Below are 11,437 nucleotides of genomic sequence, written 5' to 3'. Positions count from 1 at the left end.
CCCCGATCGTCGGGGATCGAGTCTGGAGATCCGCCCGCTGTGTGTAAACACAGCGGGCGGATCTCCATAGTGACAGGGACTGACAGATGACTTTATCATAAAGCAAAGTGTCAAGCCCCAGTACCAAAATTAAAAATATAATAATTAATACTATGAATTTTTGTTATATTGTAGGGCCACACAATGGGACTATGCGCTGTTTACCTTAGTCCATAAGTTTGCCTAATGTCGTATTACCATTGCATTGTGTATTAGTTGAAGTGTGTGTATAGCCAAATCATTTTTTCCTGTTGTGGATAGAGTGGAGAGCTAGTAAAAACATGTGTCAGGTTGTGATTGCTATCTGTGACAGATTTGCTCTCTCTTTTTATCCTGGTGACCACAATAATCAGAACAGAAAATGATGGAAATCAAAAATTTTACAGTTGTCACTAAAACAGGAGTTAAGCCCCATACACACACGCAGATCGTCGTCATACAAATGTTCGTCTTTTCTCCCCGGGATGTCGGTGTCTGTTGAAAAGTGCAAAGACAGCACAAGGACAGCACAAGAATTTTGTCCGCAGACTTCAGCTGACTGCAGAAGTGATGTCATGTAATGGTTAACTTTCCCTGTGTTTTTTATTTTCTGAGCATGCCCAGTCTTGCAAATCTGCGGTCTGTCGGCTGATTTCTGTACTGACAGGCAAACAATTGTCCGTTCTGGTGTCTGCAGACAAAAATTTTCATGTTTGCAAGAAAGACTCTTGTCTGCAGATTGTGTGCAGACATCTGTCGGAGGCACCATACTAACACGCATACAATCGGCAGATCTTTCGTCCGCCGACGTTTGTATGACGACGATCTGCGTGTGTGTACGGGCCTTAAGGGGGAAATCTTCCAATGGGAGTAACTTTATTGGTGGCAACTGTGTAAAATGGGAATTTCTGCACTTTGAATAGATCACCTCTCACTTCTTGTTGCATTTCCAAAAACAATTTAAACAGCAAAAATGAACTGAGCAGTTTTACCCTTTCCATACTTCCAAAGAGGGCTTTTTATCAGAGCCGCTATTATACTGTTCTCATGTGTCAGCCTACGGTTAAGTGTATGTAACCCAAAATAATAATGTTGTGTAAATAGCTCTATTTTTGACTTGTAAATGTAGTTGTGCAAGGTTTTTTTTTTTTTATATTATTGTAAGTACAGTAAATGCTTAATAAATACTTGTTGTTCCTGCTCTTCATTTAGTCCTTTCCATAATAGGGTGACAACGCTATCCCACCAGCTCCCAATGTTGCAGAAGTATTTGTCACCCTCCTGTGTAAGCTACAAACAGCCGTGCTTTCATCTAGTGCTGTGGGAAACACTCCCTGCTAGTTTACTGACAGCTGCTCTGACCATTTAGCAACCAAGACTTGGAATTTATGCCTTAGTGATGCTACTAACAACCTTAAAAGGGACCCCCTCCCCTTTAAAACTGCCAATGCTATTTAAAGGCAACCAGGTAAACAAGTGACTTACATCTATCAATCAATGCCCCTTTTTAAAATTTTCCCACATTGCCACTGGATGTCATTTGTATGCATCCTGCTCCCACACTACCAGCTTTAAAAACACCATAATTAGTGGCCAGATTCTTCCTATGTGTTATCTGTGTTGGCCCACTGATAAAGGCAGGCCCAAAGCAAAAAAAATAAAAAATAGGCGCAGGGCCTCATGATGGGGTTTACAGAATACAGGACACCAAGGGTCAATTGGCTGGGGTGTAGCAAGAGGTAAATTATTGGGATTGGTCCAGGAGTGATAGGTGGAGTTTTGGATAGGGGGCATGCTAGGGACAGAGAGTTTGTTTTACAGACCCTGCTGGTGAAGTCGGAAGAACAGGAGTCAAGAACAGGAATCCTCGCCCTCCTGCCCTGTTTTGGGTTGTTTGGTTGTTTTATTTGTAAAAAAAAAAAACAAAGGAAAGGGTTTGGTGGTTAGGGTCTTGGAAGGCATTAATATTCTTGGAAAAGTTCATAGGGTGACCCATCTAAGGTAAGGAGCCCTCTAGGGGATCCCAGGTAATGCGCAGCTGGGGACCATTAAGTATTAACCCTGATACACAATGCTAATTTGATTTTTGGTGCCTCCCAAGATCGGCAACCTTTATGTTACGGGTACTGGATTTGGTATTGTTTCTGTTTTAAGAAATGTTTATTTTGTTAATTTGTTAAATGAAATGTAAATTTTTCTCAATATTGGTGTTATGCATTATTTGTTCAGAGCTAGTGGCATGGGTTTCAGTTGGGAAGAAATACGATGGGTTGAATTTATCTGCAATATACGAATCCTATCTTTGACAGATCTTGCGCATGTGCAATGTGAGATCTGGCACAGAAATGAAAATGCCTTTGCCAGAAGTTCTCGCAGGATTTTGTGAAATCTGGAGAGATCTTGTAGTGTATAGACAAGGTGATGTAGCCTTCCCAGGGTGCATCGCTGATGGCCTGGCTACATCACCAGTGATTTGAAAAAGGTCCCACAGTTAACAGTGCATGTCAGAGCACAAACCAAGCCATGAACTCCTAGGAATTGTCTGAAGACCTCCGGGACAGGATTGTATCGAGGCACAGATCTAGGGAAGGGTACAGAAAAATCTCTGCAGCATTGAGGGTCCCAATGAGCACAGTGGCCTCCTTCTTTCATAAATGGAAGATGTTTGAAACCACCAAGACCCTTCCTAGAGTGGGCTACCTGGACATACTAAACGATCGGGGGAGAAGGGCCTTAGTCAGGGAGGTGACCAAGAATCTGATGGTCACTCTGATAGAGCTCCAGCAGTTGTGGACAGAGAGGAACCTTCCAGAAGAACAACCATCTCTGCAGCACTCCACTAATCAGGCCTGTATGGTATAGTGGCCAGAAAAAATCCACTCAGTAAAAGGCACATGACATCCCACCTGGAGTTTGCCAAAAGACACCTGAAAGACGCCCAGACCATGGAAAACAAAATTCTCTGGTCTGATGAAAGAAAGATTGAAGTCATGTTTGGAGGAAACCAGGCACCGCTTATCACCTGGCCAATACCATCCCTACAGTGGATCATGGAGGTGGCAGCATAATGCTGTCGGGATGTTTTTCAGTGGCAGGAACTGGGAGACTAGTCAGGATTGAGGGAAAGATGAATGCAGTAATGTACAGAGAGATCCTTGATGAAAACCTGCTCCACTGTGCTCTGGACATCAGACTGGGGCAAAGGTTCATCTTCCAACAGAACAACAACCCTAAGCATACAGCCAAGATAACAAAGGATTGTCTATGGGACAGCTCTGTGAATGTCCTTGAGTGGGCCAGCCAAAGCCCAGACTTGAACATCTCTGGAGAGATCTGAAAATGACTGTGCATTGATGCTCCCCATCCAACCTGATGGAGTTTGAGAGGTCCTGCAAAAAAGAATGGGGAAAACTGCCCAAAAATACGTGTGCCAAGCTTGTAGCATCATACTCAAAAAGACTTGAAGCTGTAATTGGTGCACAAAGCTGCTTCAAAGTATTGAGCAAAGGCTGTGTTTACTTATGTACATGGGATTTGTTTCCTTTTTTATTAAATTTGTAAAGATTTAGGGTCCATTCACACTCGCGCGACTTGTCAGGCGACTTGGTTGCCTGACAAGTCGCGGTCGGTCGCTCGCCATTGAATAGTACAGGACCCGTTCTAATAGGAGCGACACAAGTCGCTCCGACTTAGAAAAAGGGTCCTGTACTACTTTGGGACGACCTGGAGGTGACTTGCATTGACTTCAATTATATGAAGTCCCTGCAAGTCACGCCGATGTGCACCGCGACTTCACAGTTCGCCCCTGCAAGTCACGCCGATGTGCACCGCGACTTCACAGTTCGCCCCAGCAAGTCATGCTGCGCCAGTGTGAATGGACCCTTAAAAACAAACTTCTTTCACATTGTCATTATGGGGTATTGTTTAGAGAATTTTGAGGAAAATAATGAAGGCTGTAACATAACAAAATGTGTAAAAAGTGAAGCGATGTGAATACTTTCCGGATGCACTGTATACATGTACACTTGATTAGACTGTTTTATGGTTGACCTCTATGCTTGCACTGTTAATGCCTGAATTTTACTTTTTTTTTTATGACTGTCTTCCATTAATTCTATGCCTATGTATGTGGAATTGGACTCTTTGTTTGATATTTGTTTTCTCGTTTTGTAAGTTTCTTTACATTACAATAAAAATTCAATTAAACAAGAAAATATCTAAAGCAGCCCCCCCCCAAAAAAAAAATAAATAAAAGAAAACAAAGATAAAAATTTAACTTTTCTTATAATCTAAGCTGGTTTCAGTAAGAGTGGATGAGTCGTGGGTAATAAATCACAGCACTATACAAAGAAATAAAAACCTGAATCTGACTGAACAACCACCCTCTATATATAAAGAAAAGCAAAAACACAAACTGACAATAAACACCACTAAAGTTGCAAAATTCCTTACAAAATTTATTTACATATACATATCTTAAATTCAACACATATTTAAAAAGCTTGGCCAAGTAAATGTGCAAATTAAAAATTGTATTTAAAAAATTGAACAACACCCCCTTCTTCATATACATTCATTGAAAAAAAAAAATGAGACCTGTGGGTGTGTTACAGTGGCAGGGAGGGAAAAACTCCCCATTGGGTTCACCTGACAGTAACGTAATCTCTTTCCACGCTATAATAAATAGTTAGCCTTAGGATTTAATATATACTATTATATATTTGATTTACTGTAAGTGATGTTTGCAGAGTTAATGACATTCAAAATGAATAACAACAAATGTCAGTAAGTACGGCATTGTTAGCAATCAGACATTAATTTGAAATTCAAGCAGGGGGCTGCCAAAAATCAGAAAATTAAAAAGGCATTCCAAAATCACATTTTATTTAATCTGTTGAGCATTTTCCACAAGCGACAAAATCCAGATTTCTGTTGTGATTTTTTTTCTGTCTCTTTCTTTCAGTGCGCTTATGAACTCATCTATATGTTCCTGTTTTCTTTTCTTGTCCGAAACAACTTCTAGACACGTTGTCTTGTTGAAATAGGCCGATGGTTGTCCACTCACCAGGATATCTGAAGCTGGAACAAAATAAATGTGTTTTACCAATGTGCGCCATTGTCTCTAATGGAATATGTTTCCGCTATGAACGCTGAGCAGAGAAGCTGCAATCCCTTCCCTTTGACTAGGAGACTGACCTGTCAGATATTGTCATAAAAGGAAGCACAGCAATACGAGCTTCAAATCTGTTCATTCACAATTAAAAGAAAAACACTGCCTGCTGTCCTTCTGCATTGTTATTCCATTCTGGGCACAGAGCTAAGAATACTGCCTGCTTCCGAGTCATGTACAGTGGCAAAGCAAAAATGCCATAAAGTGACCAAGCTACAGGGAATCCGGAAAGTATTCACAGCGCTTCACTTTTTCCACATTTTTTTTAGGTTACAGCTCTATTCCAAAATTGATTAAATTCATTATTTTCCTCAAAATTCTACAAACAATTGACAACATGAAAGTTTGTTTGAAATCTTTACAAATTTATTAAAAAAAAAAAAAAAAAAATACCACATGTACATAAGTATTCACATCCTTTGGCCAATACTTTGTTGAAGCACCTTTGGCACCAATTACAGCGTCAAGTCTTTTTGAGTATGATTCTACAAGCATGGCACACCTATTTTTGGGCAGTTTCTCCCATTCTTCTTTGCAGGACCTCTCAAGCTCCATCAGGTTGGATGGGGAGCGTCGGTGCAGAGCCATTTTCAGATCCCTCTAGAGATTGCTAAATGGGTTCAAGTCTGGGCTCTGGCTGGACCCCTCAATGACATTCAAAGAGTTGTCCTATAGCTACTCCTTTGTTATCTTGGCTGTGTGCTTAGGGTCGTTGTCCTGTTAGAACAGTGGTTCTCAATTCCGGTCCTCGGGACCCACTAACAGGCCAGATTTTAAGTATTACCTTGGGGGATGCAGACTAGAATACTGCAATCACTGAGCAGCAAATGAGATCACCTGTGATGTAATTTAGTTATCTTGCAAACCTGGCCTGTTGGTGGGTCTCGAGGACCGGAATTGAGAACCACTGTGTTAGAAGATGAACCTCAGCCCTAGTCTGAGGTCCAGAGGGCTCTGGAGCCGGTTCTCGTCAAGGATGTCTCTGTACATTGCTGCATTCTTCTTTCCCAAAATCCTGACTAGTATCCCAGTTCCTGCCACTGAAAAATCCCAACAGCATGATGCTGCCACCACCATGCTTCACTGTAGGGATGGTATTTGCCAGGTGATGAGCGGTGCCTGGTTTCCTCCGAACATGATACTTGCCATTTAGGCCAAAAAGTTCAATCTTTGTTTCATCAGACCAGAGAATTTTTTTTCGCATGGTCTAAGAGTCCTTCAGGTGCCTTTTGGCAAACTCCAGGCGGGCTGCCATGTGCCTTTTACTGAGGAGTAGCTTCCGTCTGGCAACTCTACTATACAGGCCTGATTGATGGAGTGCTGCAGAGGTGGTTGTTCTTCTGGAAGGTTATCCTCTCCCCACAGAGAAACTTTGGAGCTCTGTCAGAATGACCATTGGGTTCTTGGTCATCTCCCTGACTAAGGCCATTCTCCCCCGATAGCTCGGTTTGACCAGGCGGCCCACATTAGCAAGAGTCCTGGTGGTTCCAAACTTCTCCCATTTACGGGTAATGGAGGCCACTGTGCTCATTAGGACTTTCAATGCTGCAGAACATTTTCTGTACCCTTTCCCAGATCTGTGCCTCCATACAATCCTGTCTCAAGGGTCTACAGGACTTCATGGCTTGATTTTAGCTCTGAAAAAGCCCTGTTAACTGTGGGACCTTATATAGACAGGTGTGTGCCTTTACAAATCATCTCCAATCAACTGAGTTTACCACAGGGGGACTCCAAGCAAGTTGTAGAAACATCTCAAAGATCAGTGGAATCAGGATGCACCTGAGCACAATTTTGAGTATCTTGGCAAACGCTGTGAATACTTATGTACATGTGACTTATTTTGTTTTTTATTTTTAATAAATTTGCAAAGATTTTGAACAAACTTCTTTCACATTGTCATTATGGGGTTTTGTTTGTAGAATGTTGAGAAAATAACTAATGTAATCAATTTTGGAAAAAGGCTGTAACATAACAAAATATGGAAAAGTGAAGCACTGTGAATACTTTCTGGATTCACTGTATGTTCATTCAAATATTTACATATTCTTAGGAAGCACAACATGGTTTGATGCAGGCACGTGGAGCAATTCGTCCTTAAATTTCACTACAGAAGTGGTCTAGGAATATTTTGCTGTGATCTTTGATGTTGAATGAGTCCACAGTTCCTGTAGCTACTGGGGTCAATGAGGGCTTCTATTAAAACTCTTTTACGGCAAGTTAAGGATTGTTGCACCAATCACCCATAATATTATGACCACCCATAGTGTAGAAGTTTGAATCAATATGTTTATTTAAAAAAACGGAATTTTTGTAAAATCTTACCTGTAAAATTCCTTTCTCTGAGTCCTCCGACAGTCGCCGCCCCCTTTAAGTCATCACTGTTGGGTATTGTCATCTGCTCCGCAGGAGTAGCTAGGCATATAGACTTAGTTAAAAACAAAAGGCATTTGCATGTATACACCCCTGGGGGCTGTCCCATCTGGTCAATACCCCCCTGCAGTGTCCACTCCCAACTCAGTTTGGTAACATAGCAGTAAGAAAACAAGAACCCCGTATAGAGGGGCGGGGGCGGCGACTGTCGGAGGACTCAGAGAAAGGAATTTTACAGGTAAGATTTTACAAAAATTCCGTTTTCTCTTACGTCCTCCGACAGTCGCCACCCCCTCTAAGTCATCACTGTTGGGATGTCCCAAAGCAGTATAGACATGAGGGGTGGGAGACGCAACCGTATAAGAGGCAACGCAGTACCCATAGCAGAGAAAGGAACCTTACATGCACTGTAAGAGAACCCACTGGGCAACAGAAAAAACAATGCTCAACAGGAGCAACCGCCCAGGAAAGCAAATACCAACAGACAGGGACCCATAAAAAAACAAGGGTCCTTCATGGCACTGCCGCACTGAGAACTTTGCGGCCAAAGGAAGCATCAGCCGATGCCAGAACGTCGACTTTGTAGAATTTCGAGAAAGTGTGCACCGACGACCAAGTCGCAGCTTTGCACACCTGGGCCACCGAGGCCCTATGCCAACAAGCCCAGGACGTACTCACAGATCTAGTAGAGTGCGCCTTAACAGGGAAGGGTGGAACCCGTTCCTTCAAAGCATAAGCCTGCTCAATGGTCTGTCTGATCCATTTGGCAATAGTTGCTGCGGACGCAGCCATGCCCTTCCGAGACCCCTCAGGAAGAACAAACAGGGAATCCGTTTTACGAAAGGATTCTGTAGACAGGTAAACCCTGATCGCCCGGACAACATCCAAAGAATAAGAAGAGGTGTATAATGAGAATCAGAGGAGGCTCACATACACTAGCAGCGCTAATATGTGAGCCTCCTCTGATTCTCATTATACACCTCTTCTTATTATTTGATTTTTTATAGCGGCTGCTTTACATTTAGATTTTCTATTTTATTAGCGCTGGGTTGAGTGGGTTTTATTCTTACTCCTATTATCAACATCCAAAGAATGCAAAGCAATCTCCTTCGGATGCTTAGGCTTCGTGCAAAGTGAAGGCAGAACAATTTCCTCATTAAGGTGAAATTCAGTGACCACCTTGGGAAGAAAGGACGGAAGTGTTCTCAACACCACCTTATCCTTATGAATTACCAAGTAAGGGGAGCGGCAAGACAACGCCGCCAGCTCCGATACTCTGCGAGCCGAAGTGATCGCCACCAAAAAGGCGACCGTCTTTGACAACAGAGGCAAAGAGATCTCCCTGATATTTTCAAAGGGAGCACGCTGTAACACGGACAGAACCAAGTTCAAGTCCCATGGAGGTAAAGGCTCCTTTCTGGGAGGAACCAAGTGTGGCACACCTTGAATGAAGGTACGGACCAAGGAATTAGACGCCACAGGGCGTTGGAAAAGGATGGCCTGACCCTTTATCGTGACCAGCGCCAAACGCTGATCCACGCCAGACTGGAGGAAAGCCAACACTCTTGACACCGAGTACGAGCGAGGGGAAAACCCCCTGGACTCACACCAGGCGAAATAAGCTTTCCAGGTACGGTAATAGATTTTACCAGAAGAGGATTTCCTAGCCTTGATCAGCGTAGGGATAACCTCAGGGGAGAGACCCTTGTCCCTCAGGACCTGGGTCTCAGCAGCCAGGCCGTTAAAGCCAGCGACTGTAAAGCAGGATGGAAGATTGGATCTTGAGACAGAAGACCTTCCCGCAGGGGCAGTCGCCCCGGAGGCGCCACTGCCAGGTGAACAACGTCGGCGTACCAGGACCGGCGAGGCTAGTCCGGCGCGACCAGAATCACCAGGTGCGGCTCCGAGGCTAGCCTGCGGAGGAACCTGGACAGCAACTGAATTGGAGGAAAGGCATACATCAGACGATACTGATGCCAAGGGGCCACCAACGCATCCGAGGCGTCCGCCAACGGATCGCGCGTTCTTGCCACGAACCTTCCCACCTTTTGATTTAGCCGAGATGCAAACAGATCCACGTCCGGGATCCCCACTTCGCACACAGCATTTGGAAGACCTCCGGGTGTAAGGACCATTCCCCCTGGTCCAGGGTCTGGCGACTCAGTCTGCTTGCCAATTCTCTACACCCGGAATGTGAACCGCTGAGATTGCCGGGACGTGAAGCTCGGCCCAAGACAGAATGTCTGTCACCTCCCGGGCCGCCCGAGCACTCCTGGTGCCCCCTTGGTGGTTGATGTAAGCCACCGCGGTAGCATTGTCCGCCCGGACAGGACGACCCTGTAGACGATCCGACCACTGGAGGAGGCAGAGCTTGATCGCTCGCAATTCCAGGACGTTGATCGGAAGGGAGGACTCCTCCTCCGACCAAGTGCCCTGGGCAGACAGGGTGCCCAGGACCCCACCCCAGCCTAACAGGCTGGCATCCATGGTGATCACCATCCAAACCAACGGACGGAAAGACTTGCCCTGCGTCACCGGAGACTGGAGCCACCACCGAAGAGCCAATTTTGTCTGACTACTCAAGGAGACATGCAGATCCAGGGACCGAGCCAGTCCGTCCCATTTCGCCAGGATCTCCGCTTGGAGACCTCGCGTGTGGAACTGAGCAAAAGGTATCGCCTCGAAGGTCGACACCATCAACCCCAGGACCTGCATACAGGTCCTGAGTGATGATGCTGGCACATCCCTGAGGGACCCGATCTCGTCCCGCAATGTTCGGAGCTTGTCCTCCGGCAGGAACACCTTCTGAGTCCAGAATCATCCCCAGGTAGGGAAGACGAACCGAAGGGGACAACGATGATTTCTGAATGTTGATGGTCCATCCGAACTCCCTGAAGCGTTCGGACCGTGATGGACAGATCGCGCACCAGGTCCTGACTGACACTTGATCTTATGAGGAGATCGTCTAGATACCCCAAGACCGCAATGCCCTGAGCCCTCAGTAGGCCCAGAACCGGCGCCAGTACCTTGGTAAAGACCCTGGGAGCCGAAGCAAGACCGAAAGGTAACACCACAAACTGGTAATGGTCTTCCGCGACAGCAAACCGAAGGTACCGCTGATGACCCTCGAAGATGGGGGACATGCAGGTACGCATCCTTGAGGTCTATTGAAGCCAGGAACTCCCCTGGGCTCAGAGAAGCCACCACCGATCGGAGAGACTCCATACGGAATTTCCAAACTCGCACAAAGCGGTTCAGAGCTTTCAGGTCCAGGATAGGACGCACTTTGCCCTCCTTTCTGGGCACAGTGAACAGATTGGAATAAAAGCCCCGAAACCTGTCCTGGTGAGGCACCGGGACGACCACTCCCTGAGCAAGGAGGTCCTGAACCGCACGGTGCAAGTCCTGCAGACGCCCCAGAGGCAAATGAATATTTGAGGGGAAGAATCTGTCCGCTGGCCGGGAAAGAAACTCGATCTTGTATCCCGACCGAACGATTTCCTGAACCCACCTGTCCGAAATCCGGAGCAGCCAAAGTTGGAGGAAACCGCGCAAACGTCCACCCACCCCAGAAACGGGTGAGGGCGTGCCTTCAGGCAGAAGTGGATTGGCCCGTCGAAGCGGTATTGCCTGACTTCTGCTTACCCGCCCAGGGCTTCTTCTGTCCGCCCTGGGACTTGAAGGGCTTGCCCTTGGATTGGTTTCGAAAGGCACGAAAGGAACCCTGACTGGATCTAGGCGCAGAACTCCGCTTGCCCCGGAAGGACTTGTGCTTCGGGTTCTGGGGCAGCATAGTGCTCTTGCCCCCCATGATGCCTTTTACCAGGGTATCCAACGCCTCGCCAAAAAGGCGAGAGCCAGCATAGGGAAAATCAGCAA

The 11,437-nt window shown here is 45.7% G+C and overlaps 1 long non-coding RNA gene across 2 annotated transcripts in view; it reads right to left on the bottom strand.

The window, feature by feature from the left end:
• Positions 1–4,879: 4,879 nt before the first annotated feature.
• Positions 4,880–11,437, bottom strand: part of LOC309564718 — a 181,912-nt gene continuing 175,354 nt past the window's right edge. For both annotated transcript variants that reach the window (XR_014225758.1, XR_014225759.1), the window contains exon 4: positions 4,880–5,097. This is a non-coding gene — a long non-coding RNA (uncharacterized lncRNA). The remainder of the gene's footprint in view (positions 5,098–11,437) is intronic.

This window comes from Pelophylax lessonae (genome assembly GCF_965119305.1).
Source record: "Pelophylax lessonae genome assembly, chromosome: 9".
In the NCBI taxonomy this organism is placed as follows: domain Eukaryota; kingdom Metazoa; phylum Chordata; class Amphibia; order Anura; family Ranidae; genus Pelophylax; species Pelophylax lessonae.
The sequence above is the reverse complement of the archived record's forward strand: the minus strand, read 5'-3'. Positions and strand labels throughout refer to the sequence as shown.